Source organism: Crinia signifera, chromosome 1 (assembly GCF_055691185.1).
Source record: "Crinia signifera chromosome 1, ASM5569118v1, whole genome shotgun sequence".
Classification (NCBI taxonomy): Eukaryota; Metazoa; Chordata; class Amphibia; order Anura; family Myobatrachidae; genus Crinia; species Crinia signifera.
This window is the reverse complement of record NC_139217.1, coordinates 274,556,509-274,571,292: the sequence shown is the minus strand read 5'-3', so window position 1 is coordinate 274,571,292 and position 14,784 is coordinate 274,556,509. Positions and strand designations below refer to the sequence as shown.

Here is a 14,784-nt window from a genome sequence, read left to right as displayed (position 1 = left end):
TCTACTTCATTATATTATGCTTTGCCAAAAAGGTAATTTAATAATTTAGTTCATGTGGTACACATCAGACATATATACCTTGAGTAATATAGTTGTAAAATTATTATTATTTTTTTTTTATTCAAACTCACCTGAATTTAGGAGATTTGAGTCAACCTAGCATTTAGGGCAGTTCTTGTTTTCCACACTAACTAAAAGGTGCACATTCTACAGATACACATGTGGCCTATACAGTATCAGTGACATCTGACATGATTGTAAGCTTGCGACCATGGCCCTCCTACCTTTATCTGTCTGTAAATATCCTGTTTGTTGTATCATCCAGTGGCATAGCTACATATGTGGCAGACCCCGTATCGGCTTGGGGGAGCGGCACCAGCAGGATCTATGGTGGGCGCCGCTGGCTGAACTGACAGGCGACCCAGGCAGCAGTGGGTGCTGAGTTAGTCCCGCCCTGTACATATCTAATGAGTGGGGACCCAGTGCAGTGCATATTGTATGGGCAGGTCCCCGCCCCATGCATATGTAATGAGCGGGTCACGCTCATTAAATATGTATGAGATGGGGACCCGCTCATTAAATATGCACTGCGCTGGGTCCCCGCTCATTAGATATGCACGGAGCGGGACCAGCTCAGGGCTCACTGTTGCCTGGGTTGCCTGTCAGCTCAGCCAGCGGTGCCTGTAGTCCATCGCATGGGGGGGGGGGGGGGGGGGCGATGCAATTTTTTTTGGCTGGGGGGAGAATAATTTCTAGCTACGCCACTGGTATCATCATTTCCAATTGTAAAGCACAAGGGAATTTGGGCGAAAAAAATTCCCATTAGGTTTTTATGGTGGGTACTATAGTTTATAATGTTATAATTACAAAACTTGGCTCACAATTGATAGCATACACGCAGAAAGTAAACTAATCATATTACTTTTTACACATCACAAGGAAGAGCTACTCACAGAGCCCCTGCCTTTACATGTGATTTTTGGCAAACACCAAGGATACATTGTGGCAGATGTATTAAGCCTAGTAAAGTGATAAAGTGTCGATGAAGCGGTGAGAATGTAAAAAGGTGAAAACGCAGCAGCCAATAAACTCATTTTTCAAACACAGCCGATTGGCTGGTGCCACTTTATCACTTTACCAGGCTTAATACATCTGTCCCATAGTTTCTTGTTGCTGTACAGTTTGATAATACTGTAAGAACTTCCAATTATGGGGACCAATTTCTGAATAATGTAAAATATGCCCTTTTGTAGCAAGTCTAATATATGTTAATGCATATTTCATAAGCAGCGCATCTTTAGCTGTTCAAAAATATGACAAGGTATAAAAATACATTATTCTGCAGCACAGGCATCGTCCACGGTTTCAAAGAATATATAGTTTTGCAGCTCAGACAGCATTTAGGACTGGAGGCTTTGTGTTGTGTTTTAAAGTTCCACATCTATTTAAATAGCCCATGGGACAGTGATAACAAATGACAAGAGGCTGTTCATTCATAAGAGTTTGAAGAGGTGGAGGCAGTGGCTGTGAGTACACACAGGAAAACTAACATGCAGGGGGAGTGACTTAGGTGGCAGCATTGAGAGTGAGAAGAATTCAGCACTGCTTTACACACCCCAGACATTACAGCACAGGCAGTCTCTGTGCTACCAGATCACACTCCTTGTCCCCTCTCAGTGCCTGGCAGCAATATTCCTGGCGAACTTGGTGTACAAACTTTTCTGAGATAAAGAAAGAGAAGACAAAGAAGTCAGTTTCACCTTGTCCTTCAACCCACTCCTGTCTCTTCTGCAGTAAACTTGGCAGCAGTTCTTTCTTGGTCAGTACTGATCCAGAACTTCAGGACTATTTGCATTCCTGTTCAGATCTACTGCATGCTTCACAATGATGCTGCTGCAAGTAGTTTGTGGATGTGTTTCCCTGTGACGGAATTGGAACTTACAGGAGAAAGGAGACCGTGTGTCTGGAAGAATTTGGAGAAAAGGGGGAAAAAGTCCTAGTGAGACTTTTATTTCTGGCTTCGCTCCTGGGGTTGAAATTTTTGCAACGTGGATCACTAAGCAGAGTCAGAACAGGTAAAGCCATTAACATTTTATTACTCCACAAGTCAATGCTATATATGTCACATTAGTAACTGTAAAATCTTAAGAGTTTGGGAACATTGCACAGATGTTGATTTGGGACTGCTTTGATGTTGACAAGCCCTTAATTATTTTATGACCTATTATGTCTGTTTTGTATTTTTAACACTGAGTATAAAAATAATGATGAAGGTTTTAAAACTGCTCTAATTACACGCATGACTATTAATATCACTGATGATAAATACATTGGGAGAAATGATTATGACTCAAGCTTGCTTTACTTTGGTGTGTAATGCCCACAGCTGGGGGTGTCATTCTGCAAGGATACAGATGACTACTTTCACTGGGGTCTATGAATGACTTGGGGATCGTTTATCTTGTATCAACAGAAAAGTGACACAGTAGCTTAAGTTTATATTGCAAAATAATACAGGATGAAATATGCCTCATAATTCTAATTCCTTTTGATTAAAACAACTTTTACATGTGCTTCATTGGAAACATTAATTTCTACATTTACAGTCATTGTTATGCACAAAGTGTATCATATATGTGTGTGTGTGTGTGTGTGTGTGTGTGTGTGTGTGTGTGTGTGTGTACATTGATTATTGCAGAATTTTTATTCTTATGCAGATGTTAGCTAGGATTTTGTTAACTAGACTTTATTAGTATGTTTATATAAAATAAAAACGGAAATTATACAACATGGGGCAACATCATTAGGATTGTTTATTCACCCTGTGCTCTGATTGGCCTTGAGCTCTTGTCATCAAGGGATTAGTGATAATGAATAGGTCCCTAAAGTTGTCATATATAATAGGTTATCCTCCTTATACTGTAGGTCATGCTGCGTAATATCCAAGTTAAAGAAACTATGGGATATTTAGTAAGATTGTTATTTTATTTCACCTGTGGAAAATCCAGGAAAGAATAAATGTATGTGGCCAGTTGGAGGTACTTAAGAAGATGAGAAACTGTGTCCTGTTATACTGCAGACTGCAGTTTGTCCTAATGAGTCCAGGCTGCTCACTTTGATGTCCTGTGCTCTTTGATGTCTGTGTGCTGCTTCTCGAACAGTCTTATTTGCGTCCCTCCGCAGTTTGAATAGATGATGGAGCCTCACGCATCACCCTCCTCCCCAGTCATTGCCTGAGCTTGTAGTGGTGTCTGTTTTCCACTCCTGCTTATCCTCCTCCTCTTCCCTCCAGATGTGCAGGGAGAGACCCGCCTGAGAATTACCAATAGTGCCACCTACTTGCCATTTGCTGTACCTGCAATCTTTCATGTAATCTGCTTTGACAGTCCTGTAAGTGTTTCTTTTGTGCTTTTCTATCAAAGGCGTTACTATTCTCTGTACTTTTTTGATGAAACTATAGTTAAGTAAATCCAATATTTATAAAATAAAGGTCATTTGGAGCTGGATTTACTGTAGTGCATGTACAGTATCATAGAGAAAACACAAGTTTCCATCTTAAAGGCCCATATACACTGGGCGACTTTGAGATGAAAGCAGCTCAAAACAGCCTGTTTGAGCGGCTTTCAGCTCAAAGCCGCCCAGTGTGTATGCCCCAGCGATGAACGGTGAGCACTACTGCGCGCTCCCGCATCATTGCTGGGAAAGGCGCTCATCTGCTGGTTATACCAGCAGATGAGCAGCATTGAGGACGGCTTTGCATAGCTCTGCGCTATGCATCGCCGTCCTCCATCGGCACCGGGCAGGGGGAAAGCCGCTCAGTGTGTATGCACTAATCGTCTTACCCCGCAGCGATGATTGACTTCATCGCTGTCCATACACGCTGGGCATAGCCGCTGTATTACTACTTCATTAAACACAGTGTTTATTGGTTTTATAGCACTTACACTAACAGCATTACATAATAACAAGAGTATTGTTCATTTTTAAGAATGTCCCAATAAAAATATTTCAGCTTTGTATTATTTATAGAACAGTAATTATAGCTTCAGCAAGAAAAAGTGTAAGCAAAATGTAAAAAAAAAAACAGGAAAAGTCAATTTGAACAAAGTGTTTATTATAGAAAAGTAGAGATAATTCTAGAAAGTTCTAGAAATATGTTAGTATAATGCATGTGATGAAGAACACTAATAAATGCATCAGGGTAAATTTACTTAAGAACTTAAAAATGAAAAGCGGTTATGTTCCCCATAGCAACAAATGAGGTTCTAGTTCTATCATTTTCTAGGATGTACTCGATAAAGGATAGACAGAATCTGGTTGGTTGCTATGGTAATCTCTTCTCATTGTTAGAACCTTTAGTAAATGTACCCTACATAGTACCAAAGGTAAGGATGTGAGGAAGTTGGCTATTGCTTCCTTTCTGGCAAATGTTCCCTCAATTAGCTGGTACTAATAATCCTATAACTGTGCATGTGTCTCATATAAGAGTTAGCATCACTCATAAGCATTCTTTACAAACCTTGATTTGGGTTCTCTTTTGGAAGATATCTTGAATTTTATAGTTACAAAATGCGGTACTTGTTTCCTAGCACGGCCACAATCGGGAGTAATCGTGTACCTTAAGTTAAGGTACACGATTAACGCGATGGACCCGATTTCCTTTGAAATCAGGTCCATTTGGCCGGCTAAGACAAAATATCGGGGGCATCGCGTCGGTCGGGACCATTAACAATGGTCCCGACGCGACCGACGCGATGCCCCCGATTTCCCCATAGGCTTCAATGTTAAAAAATATTTTAACATTGAAATCGTGTCAGGAAAGGTAAAATATCGGGGGCATCGCGTCGGTCGGGACCATTAACAATGGTCCCGACGCGATGCCCCCGATTTTTCCATAGGCTTCAATGTTAAAATATTTTTTAACATTGAAATCGAGAGAAAATGTGAAAAATGTGAAATGGGCCAATATGACCCATTTCACATTATAGATGTCCCCGTCGTCACCCCACGATAGACGCCAACCCGAAGCGTGGCGAGCGCAGCGAGCCCGCGAGGGGCGGCGGTGCGCGTCCTCCGACCTTTTCATACCCCCACTATCCACGTCGGCGTGGAGTTGAGAATAGAATAGTGTGGCGAGCGCAGCGAGCCACCGAGCCCGAAGCGTGGCGAGCGCAGCGAGCCCCGCGAGGGGCCGCGTATAACTTCACAGGTATACGCGTCCCCTCGCGGGGCTCGCTGCGCTCGCCACGCTTTGGGCTCGGTGGCTCGCTGCGCTCGCCACACTATTCTATTCTCAACTCCACGCCGACGTGGATAGTAGGGGAATGAAAAGGTCGGAGGACGCGCACCGCCGCCCCTCGCGGGCTCGCTGCGCTCGCCACGCTTCGGGTTGGCGTCTATCGTGGGGTGGGGTTTACGCCGTTAAATTTGGGGGGGTTGGGAATATTTTACATTGAATCCAATGTAAAATCGGGTCCCAGGGACCCGATTTACATTTCATTCAATCAAAAAATCGGGTCGGTCGCATCGCATGCGACCAAATCGCATGCGATGCGATCGACCCGATTTTTCCGACACGACCACCCCGATGTAAATCGGTGTGGCCGTGCTAGGAAACAGGTACCCAAAATGCATCCTATTTTCTTGTGGTCCTGACATTTCAAAGAGAAAGGCATTGCTTTTTTCATCAAATTAATTAAATATATGTTTTCTTGGCAGATTGTGGGAATTGCTAAGTTCTTTGGAGCATATTTTAAAGAGCAACAATTGGAGAAGTTATTTGGGAACATGTGTTCATCCTGCAATAATGATTGCTCAAAACCCAGACTGTCTAGTCTAGAATTTAAAACACATAGTTGATGACTTCCTGGCTGCTCCCACTAGGAGAGGTGCATGGTCCGCAGTGCACATGCGCAAGCTCTCTGTGCAATCACCGTCTCTGAATGCCTGTGATCCCTGGCCACTCGCTGTGTAACTGACAGTGGGCAGACTTTTGGGGGGTGTCACCGGCATTCTGTGGGCGTCTCCCAGAAAATGCAGGCATTCCCTGGCCATTAGGAGGGAGTGCTGCTGATGTCATCAGTGGCCTCCTTCTCACCATGGCCATTGCAGCGCAGAGTAAGTCCTGGCTTGCTGAGTGCTGCGAACTGGGGAAAATCCATTGTATTGTGAATTAATTTTTATTGTGAATGAATTTGCAGCCCTGCACAGGGGTAGGAATTAGTGTGTGTGGGGCGGCATTTACCTGATCTCTGGGCTCAGAAGATACAAGGCCCAGTGATCAGACATTACAATGCAGTGGGCGTGGCCTACTTTTCAGGAGCCTCCCGGACATTCTCCTTAAGTAGAGCATAACAAAATAAAAGCTGCTTTGCCAGTTACAGTAAATGTTACTATTTAACCACGCTCCTCCTTCGCCTCATTGGAGCGCTATGATGTACATTTGATGTAGTGCCTAACAGCACTAAGGTCTTCAGTTTAATTCCCACCATGGACCTTACTGTGTGGAATTTGTATATTGTTTCCTTGCTTGCATGGGTTTCCTGTAGGTATTCTAGTTCCCTCTCACAATGCCAAAACTTACTCTTACACAAATGTAATTGACTCATTGCAAAAAAATAGCTTATAGGGATGTAGGCCAATAGGATAGCTTATAGGGATGTAGGCCAATAGGATGCCACAAGCACGGAGCTTACTCTCATTTTCAGCACCCATTATACAGTAGAATGTACAGACAAGAACAAAGTAGTTTTGTTGGCTCTATTCTCATTCTTACCAAATCTCCCAGAACATCTGGTAGACTCGCACATTTCGAGTGGCTCTCCCAGATGCCTGGAAGAGTGGGTAAGACTCCCTCCTCAAAAATAGTAATGAAAATGGGGGGATGAAATGACACAAGCATGTTGTCAGGTCTGTCACATTGCTGAGACACAACACTGATATGCCCCCCCCCCCCCCATCCCATCCCATGCATCACAAGCAGGGGTGGCCTGAAAGTCATCAACTATGACAACTATGACTATAATACAGCAAGGTGAAGTGCACTTCCCAGGACAATAGTGAAGAAAAGATGCTGTTCAGAGGGAGTTTAGCAGTGAGTATAGTGAGTACACTATACTGTATGTAAGTCTACACATCCTGCTGACGAAAAACTTAAATTATGGCCCTTCTCCAGGTGGCACTACAGATATAGTATAGAGCTGTGAGGTGTCTATGGATTGCCTATGGCAGCAGAGTATCTCACAGAAATGATTTTATGTTTACAGAGGCTAACAAATTGAACCCTTTCCTCCATTGTATTTTTAAGATTGTAATTACTTATATCATGGAATCAAACAATATGATTTGACATTTCTGACCACAAACCACCCAAAAATACTATGGGGGGAGATTCTCTAAGCAAAAAATGTGGTAAAAACCCCGTTATCGGGTTTTTACTGCATTTTGGGATGCTCTAAGCAAAATCTGGTGATGCCCCATAGAAGCCTATGGGCTTCTAACGCAAACCCACCGCCGCCCCGCACAACCTACCGCCGGCCCGCACGGACCCCCACCACCCCGCATCGACCCCCCCTTACCTGTCTCCGGGCAGCACAGAGCTGTGCTGCCCAGACCTGTGACCTCCTCCTCCCTGCACTAAAATCCTCTTCCGGGTGCAGGGAGGCGGAGAGCCTGGTGCAGCAGCAGCAGCGTTGGGTAAGGGAGGGAGGGGGTGTCCACCGGCGACTCTCACCGCAAAGGACAGCTCTTAACGCAAGAGCTGTCCTTTGCCATAATTATCGCATATGTTAGAACATATGCAATAATTATGTATGCGATGGGCGGCGAAGGGGGATGGAGCTGAGCCACGATTTTTAGAGAATCTCCCCCTATATACTGTAAAAAAAAATAAAAAAATACAGCGATGATAAATCATTTTAGCAATTAATTACAAATAAAAGCAGACATTAATTGATGACATAAGTATTCAAGTCTTGCTATGGAACACCTAAATAAACCTTGGTGGAATCGGTTGTCTTCAGAGGTCACATCATTTTGTGACTGGAGCCCATCTGTATACAATTATAGGGTTTCAATTGATTTTAAAGTAAACACACTGGTCTATCAGATGTCTCTGAGTGTTGTACAAACAAAGCAATTGTATAGAAAGTTATGGAAACGCATCAATCAGGGAAAACTCATTGGCCTAGTTATACTGATGCAGTGTGTTCAGTGCACATGGGCCAACGGGTCCAGGGGGACCCACAAGCTGTTCATCCTGTATCCATATAATTACACTTACCACTCTGTCACCCTAGGTGCAGAATTCAAAAGTAAAATGTCCACCAGGGCCATTTTTCTGGTGATTTTCGCATACGTGATAATGAAAGCATCAGGAACAAGCTGGGGAACCATTTTCCCGGTGACCTGCGCAATATTAATAAGATGCATCTGTGGCTTTTCATACCTGCGTAACTATAGTGTAACTACTGTATGTGATCATGCCTTTATGGTACGGTAATTGGCATACTCCTACATACACTACCCTGCCCCTTTTCAATGTCATATGATGCACCAATGCAAAAGCAGGATGCAAAAAGTGCAATATGGGTGCAGCCATAAATATTTTGGGTGCACCTACGTGAAACAGAACCCTGTATTAAAAGTGAAGAAATGGGTCTTGTGTCCGTCTGTGTAAAAACTCACAGTCACAAAACTAGTTTGTCACCTGTTTTAGCAAACATAGCTTTTGGCGTAGGAAAGTTTTAGAAACTCTTCTGATTCTTATTAATGAACAGTTACATTTATATAGCACCAGCAAAATCTGATGTGCTTTACAAATGATTCTCCCATACAGTAATACACGGAATAAACACAATACACATGTGTAATCTCCAGCATCAAAGCATGACCTGTTGCTCTTGAACTTTCACCTCTTTTCATCATTTCACTTCTTCAGACAATAGCATCCTGTAGTTGTTCTTTATTCCCCATGCTAGGTTTAAGGTCAAGTAGTCACAAGCTTCCTTTAGCCCAAAGCATTTCACAGCTTTTACTATCGATTCTTCACATACAGGAGAAAGCCACTTTACTATATATCATTTGCATTGCCTAGATGTGCAATTTTACTAGTGATTGATTTTATATTTATGGTTTATTGTTGTGAACTAGTGACTAGTGCATACAATAGTGTTCAGTGACCTATTTATATTATGTTAAATGGTAGATTACAACCTTCTTATTTATTCCATCTATTATTAATGTCTATAACAGTCAAAGACAATGGCCCTTATTCAGATCTGATTGCAGTAGAAATTTGTTCTCAAAATGGGCAAAACCATGTGCACTGCAGGTGGGGCAGATGTAACCTGTTCAGAGAGAGTTAGATTTGTGTGAGTTATTTTGTTTCTGTGCAGGGTAAATACTGACTGCATTATTTTTACACTGCAATTTAGATTTCAGTTTCAACACACCCCACCCAAATGTAACTCTCTCTGCACATGTTACATCTGCCCCACCTGCAGTGCACATGGTTTTGCCCATTTTGAGAACAAATTTGTACTGAGATCAGATCTGAATAAGGGCCTATATACTGTAAGGCACCTCCATTATCAGAGCAGCATGGTCTAGGAGTCATGGAGTATGTGGGACTGTCATGGCCACAGCTGTGGTGGCAAGCCACTCATTGTTAGAGAATACAAAGAGCAGCTACTCAAACCTAAGAACCTGGATGGAGGCCATCTCTTGCAGCTAAGAAGTGGAAGCTAACACTGGACCAGTGTACTCATGACAAGTCCCTTTAATTCCTGGTATCCATTCCCAGAACAATAGGAGGGGAACAGATGACCTACCTCAGCTGTATGCTCTAGTACTAAATGCATCAGTTTGTCTTCTTCACAAAATCATTCTTTAACAGTGAATTTTCCCTCTAAAGGACTGTATCAATTCCTAGGAAATGTTGGGCGAGAATATTATTACAATGCATTGCACTCCATGTTGTGCAAGTCTGCCCAGGGATTCTCAGGGGCATATTTATTACAATCTGCAATGCAGAGGCAGACGGGAAATGATAACATCGCCCGAAGATGTATTATATATTGCAGGGTTGGGCTGCGGCATGGGAAGGATATGTTAGAGCATTAAGAAGGGAAGGCTAGGGTTAGGCTCTTTAAGGGTTTTAGATGTAGGTTGTGTGGGGGTTTAGGGATAGGGACAAAGTAGTGGTAGGGTTAGGCTGTGGTGGGTGGAGGATTAGAGTTAGGCTGCAGGTAGGTAAAGTTAGGGATGGAGAGGAGGGTCAGCATACTCACTTAGCAAGTATTGGTAGTCGTCATGTCGGGATACAGCTGACGGTCTTTCAAATGCCGGCATTCCAATCTCTGGCATACCGAACCCATCCCATCATGTCAAAGATGTACAAACAGACCCTCCAACAGAACAGCACCCCTTCTGTCTAGTACAACATTCTTTGCTCCTGAGCACCCCACTTCATTTATTATTGCAGCTAACTGTAATACATTAAATAACAGATGTTTCAAAAGCATCCTTGCTCTCCAGTTAATCAATTCAAGCCCAAGCAACTAACTTGTATAGTCTCTTAGCTGTATCCCAGCATGAAACCAACCTGAAGTAAAATATAAATAAAGTGGCTTTATAAACTCAGTTTGAGTATCCTGCAATAACAAAACATGAACCGTAGTGCTCAGTGTGTAGTTTTAGGCTTCCTCTTCTAGGTCTGAATAGAGATTTGAAAGAAAGAGCAGTTCTCTCCTGAAACCAGGTATCACATTTCCAATTGCTTACAGATCATATCCAGACTTCCTCCCAGGACTTTCTCGCCAGAGCTTGCCCTAAGACATTTTAACCAATTTATTTTGAAAGATAACATGGCTCATTTCTTGCTTTATCTTGTACAAATACATATATATTTCTATTCATCAAATGGTAAACATGTTTTATTTTATTTTATTTCAGTCTTTACAATTATGCTTTGTTTTGAAATGTACATTTATTTAATTGTATCTTTATCAGCAGAAATGGAGAAAGGTGGATACATGGTTAATAAAAAGCTTACATGTGTGCCAAAAGTGAAAGTCGGGAATTAGGCCATTAAATTCTAGAGTCCTGTCTAGGCATTGTGTTGCCCAGCCCCTGCACTAACCCTGCTCTAGCTGGCCTAGCCTCAGTAGGAGTTTAAATAGAGTATAGAGTTTAGAGAGTACATATATATATATATATATATATATATATATATATATATATATATATACGTACCTTTTATAAATGGATAAAAACAATTACCATTGATTATGTGCAATAAGTGTGTGAGATCTACAGATGGAGCGGGTCTCTTCTTTGCAGGGGATGCCGATGGCGACGCCAGCCGCCATCCCCCGCCACCCGCCATCTGTATCTGCGAAAGGGGACGCGCGCGCATGAGATTCGCACGCGTCCCCTTCCGACGGCTTCCCCCGGGTCCCCACCGCCTCCCCGCACCCCCCCTAACCCTGTCCGTCTCCCTGAAGCAGAGACGGACAGGGTTCCCGTCGGCCCACCGCCCGGAAACTGAGACGTGCGTGCACGCGCGTCTCTGTCAGATGGACGCTGGGCTGCTGGCGGATCAACAGCCGTGACGTTCTGTCGATTCGCCAGCAAGAGGGAGCCCGGCTCCATCTGTAACCCCTTATTTATATCACTTCCTATATTTGACAGGGGGAGTGGTTGGCATTTTCACTGTCTGCTATTTAAGGTCCACACTGGAGAGAGCAGGAAGGGGCTCTCGATAAAGGTCCTGCACTGGACCAAAACGTTGGCCTGTACCCACTGTTATGCACTGATGGATTAAGGTGATATGTTTCATTAAAAAGCTACAAGCAAGTCCGGCTGAGTGTCTCCAATTGTATCATATATATATATATATATATATATATATATTTATGTATATATAGACACACACACATATATATATATATATATATATATATATGTATATATAGACACACACACACACACACATATATATATATATATATATATATATATATATATATATATATATATATATATATATATATATATATATATATATATATAAAATGTAAGGACAGACATCCTGATGCTGTGAACCACCTGTAACTTGATCTTGACAAAGGGCCCTGAGAGGCTCGAAACGTCGACACAATGCTTTGAAAGTTTAGTGTTGTATTAAACCTTTTAATTGCAATACTGTTGGAATTCTGGTGAGTGCTCTTTTTTGGCCATTTTTCTATATTTGGCTGTACCTCCGGACTATAGCCTAGGAATTTCACCCCAGTGGTTGGACCGATGGATTGTGTGTGCCAGCTCTTCCCCTCCTATATATATATAGTGGAGGGTGTAACTGGCACTCCAAAGTATAACTAATGCTGTGACCGGGGTGCTGTACCAAAGAAGCATACAGGGGGGATGTGGAGCAGCACTCTCGCGGATTTCAATGAAAACAACTTCACTCAAGGTAAAGTTGACGTTTTGGATTTTACTCCTTCTTCCAGACCAAGTAACCAACAAATGAATGAACAACACATACCTATATACCGTGGCAGCTTCACTCCCCTCTCTGGATTGTCAGCCTAATTTATAGTGATCAGATATATTCTTGAAATGTAGTGTTCATATCTGGCATGTTTTAAAATACAGCATTTCTGAGAGGAGAATGCAGAGCATCATGGGCTAGTATGCACTGAGAGGGCAGCTGTTATTGGGGTGTGGGGGAACACGTGTCTTTGGAATGTATATAACTAAAAAATGATACGGTATCCAGAAAAACTATTAGCAGACAGCTGTCATAATATCAATTCTAGACAGCAGGAAAGGATGTACAGTATGTCAGATTTTTTTTTTTACCTGTATCACTGTATCATTATGGTATCCAAAAGGAAGAAAAGGAGTAGACTTAAAAAATACACAGCCTTTTGGCTGCCTCCTATGGTATACTGTAAATATAACTTCCAACAGGAAATCCTTTCCTGGACACCTCACTATAATGTTCTTTTTAAAGAGGTAATTTGCATCACATTACCCTGACCCACTGTGTCATGATGCCAACTGTGTTATCACAGAGAGAAACTGCTGACATCATTGACTTTATCAGACACATTTACCTGTAAGCAAAACAAATAGCAGCCTACTCACTGGATCTGGTAGTGTTAATGGCATCATAAAGGCCACAACAGCTGTAAAAAACAATAAGTAGGATCTGGGAGTAATCCACTTGTCATGACCCAGTGGCTAAGGGCTGCAGCTGTACCTCTCCAGCGCTTTAGGTGGCTGCACTATAGAAGATGTCCCTGTTCTGCCAGTCATCATGTCTGAGGATCTTGGGGTTCTGCATCTGCAATGGGGGCTGCCATCTTGCCTTACTTAAATATGATAATTTCTGTCTAATTGCCATGCTACTAGAATCATGTGACTTTCCTGACCTATCCTGCAAGGGCGAGTACTTTAAAAAGGGAATCCTTTCAATGAAGAATTGCCCTTGCAACTTGTATCCTTCATGGACAAGTTAGCTCCTGTTTATCCTGTGACCACGTTACCTCTCCACTGAACCTGCATATCCTTCAAGCGGCAAGACATGCTCTGCCATCCAATGGGCCAATGCAGCAATTCACGTGGCAAGGCATGCTCTGCCATCCAATGGGCCAATGCAGCGATTCACGTGGCAAGGCATGCTCTGCCATCCAATGGGCAAATGCAGTGATTCAAATGGCAAGACATGCTCTGCTACCCAATGGGATAATGTAGTGATTGAAAGCATTGCTGAGCAAGGGCAATGGCCAGTTGCCATTCTTGGAGTCATGATGTATTGCCTAACATTCAGGAGTCTCTTATACCCCTTCAGACCGCAAATACCAGGTCGCACCCAGGATCATGAAATGGGTCTGGAGAATGAGAAAAACTTGCACTCTTTGCCATTCAGAACTATGACCAGTAGCAATACAGTCCAATATATGGATTTTACTATTCTTGTTACAGTACTTGAATAACTGTATCATATGTTATTTACATCATGGGCCATAAAATAAGACTGAAATGCTGCAAGTTTATACACCTATATATAAAAACATACAATTTGTAATAAATATATATATATATATATATATATATATATATATATATATATATATATATATATATATATATATATTAGTACAGAGACAGCTGCATTGCTGCCAAACAAACACTTGGGCCAGTTTCTACGAACAAGTCTTCGTCTAAATATAGTAGGCTCCATCCCAAACTGAGCTGCACAGTACAAGGAATGCCACAGTCTGCAATTTGCCTTTGCTTATATACCCCCACATACAGTAAGAGAATTACTGAGTAAGGCAATGGATGGGATTTATCTCAAGGCATGTTACGTATAGTAGGGTGTATGGCTTACAGGGTTAAACTTTAAGGATGTATGTATACAGAGGCATAATTACAGCTATGGATCCCTTTGCCTATGTAAGAAAGCATGCACCGTGTCTTTGTCATTGCTTTGTTGCATAATAACCTGCCTTTAACTCACTTAAAATAGTGATTTGTAAATACCTTTCCTCCTCATTAGTTTTCATTGATACTACATAATGGCTTTGGGTGTTTGAGACCCAAGTGCATGATTTTGTATTTTTTAACTTTAACTGTAGTTGCCATGCTCTTGGCCATTCCGCAAGTCTACCAAGATCATCAATCATTTCTTTACCCCTCCCAATGTCTACCCTGTTTTTCATCTTTCTGTCATCTGCAAAAAGGAATACTTTCTCTTCAATGCCATTTCAATGTTAC

The 14,784-nt window shown here is 42.2% G+C and overlaps 1 protein-coding gene across 2 annotated transcripts in view; it reads left to right on the top strand.

Annotated features, from left to right (window-relative positions):
- The first annotated feature begins 1,585 nt into the window (after positions 1–1,585).
- The window catches only part of LPAR1 (lysophosphatidic acid receptor 1), a 121,756-nt gene continuing 108,557 nt past the window's right edge, over positions 1,586–14,784 (top strand). For both annotated transcript variants that reach the window (XR_014473507.1, XM_083184039.1), the window contains exon 1: positions 1,586–2,075. The gene's annotated coding sequence lies outside the window, so the exon portion shown is untranslated. The remainder of the gene's footprint in view (positions 2,076–14,784) is intronic.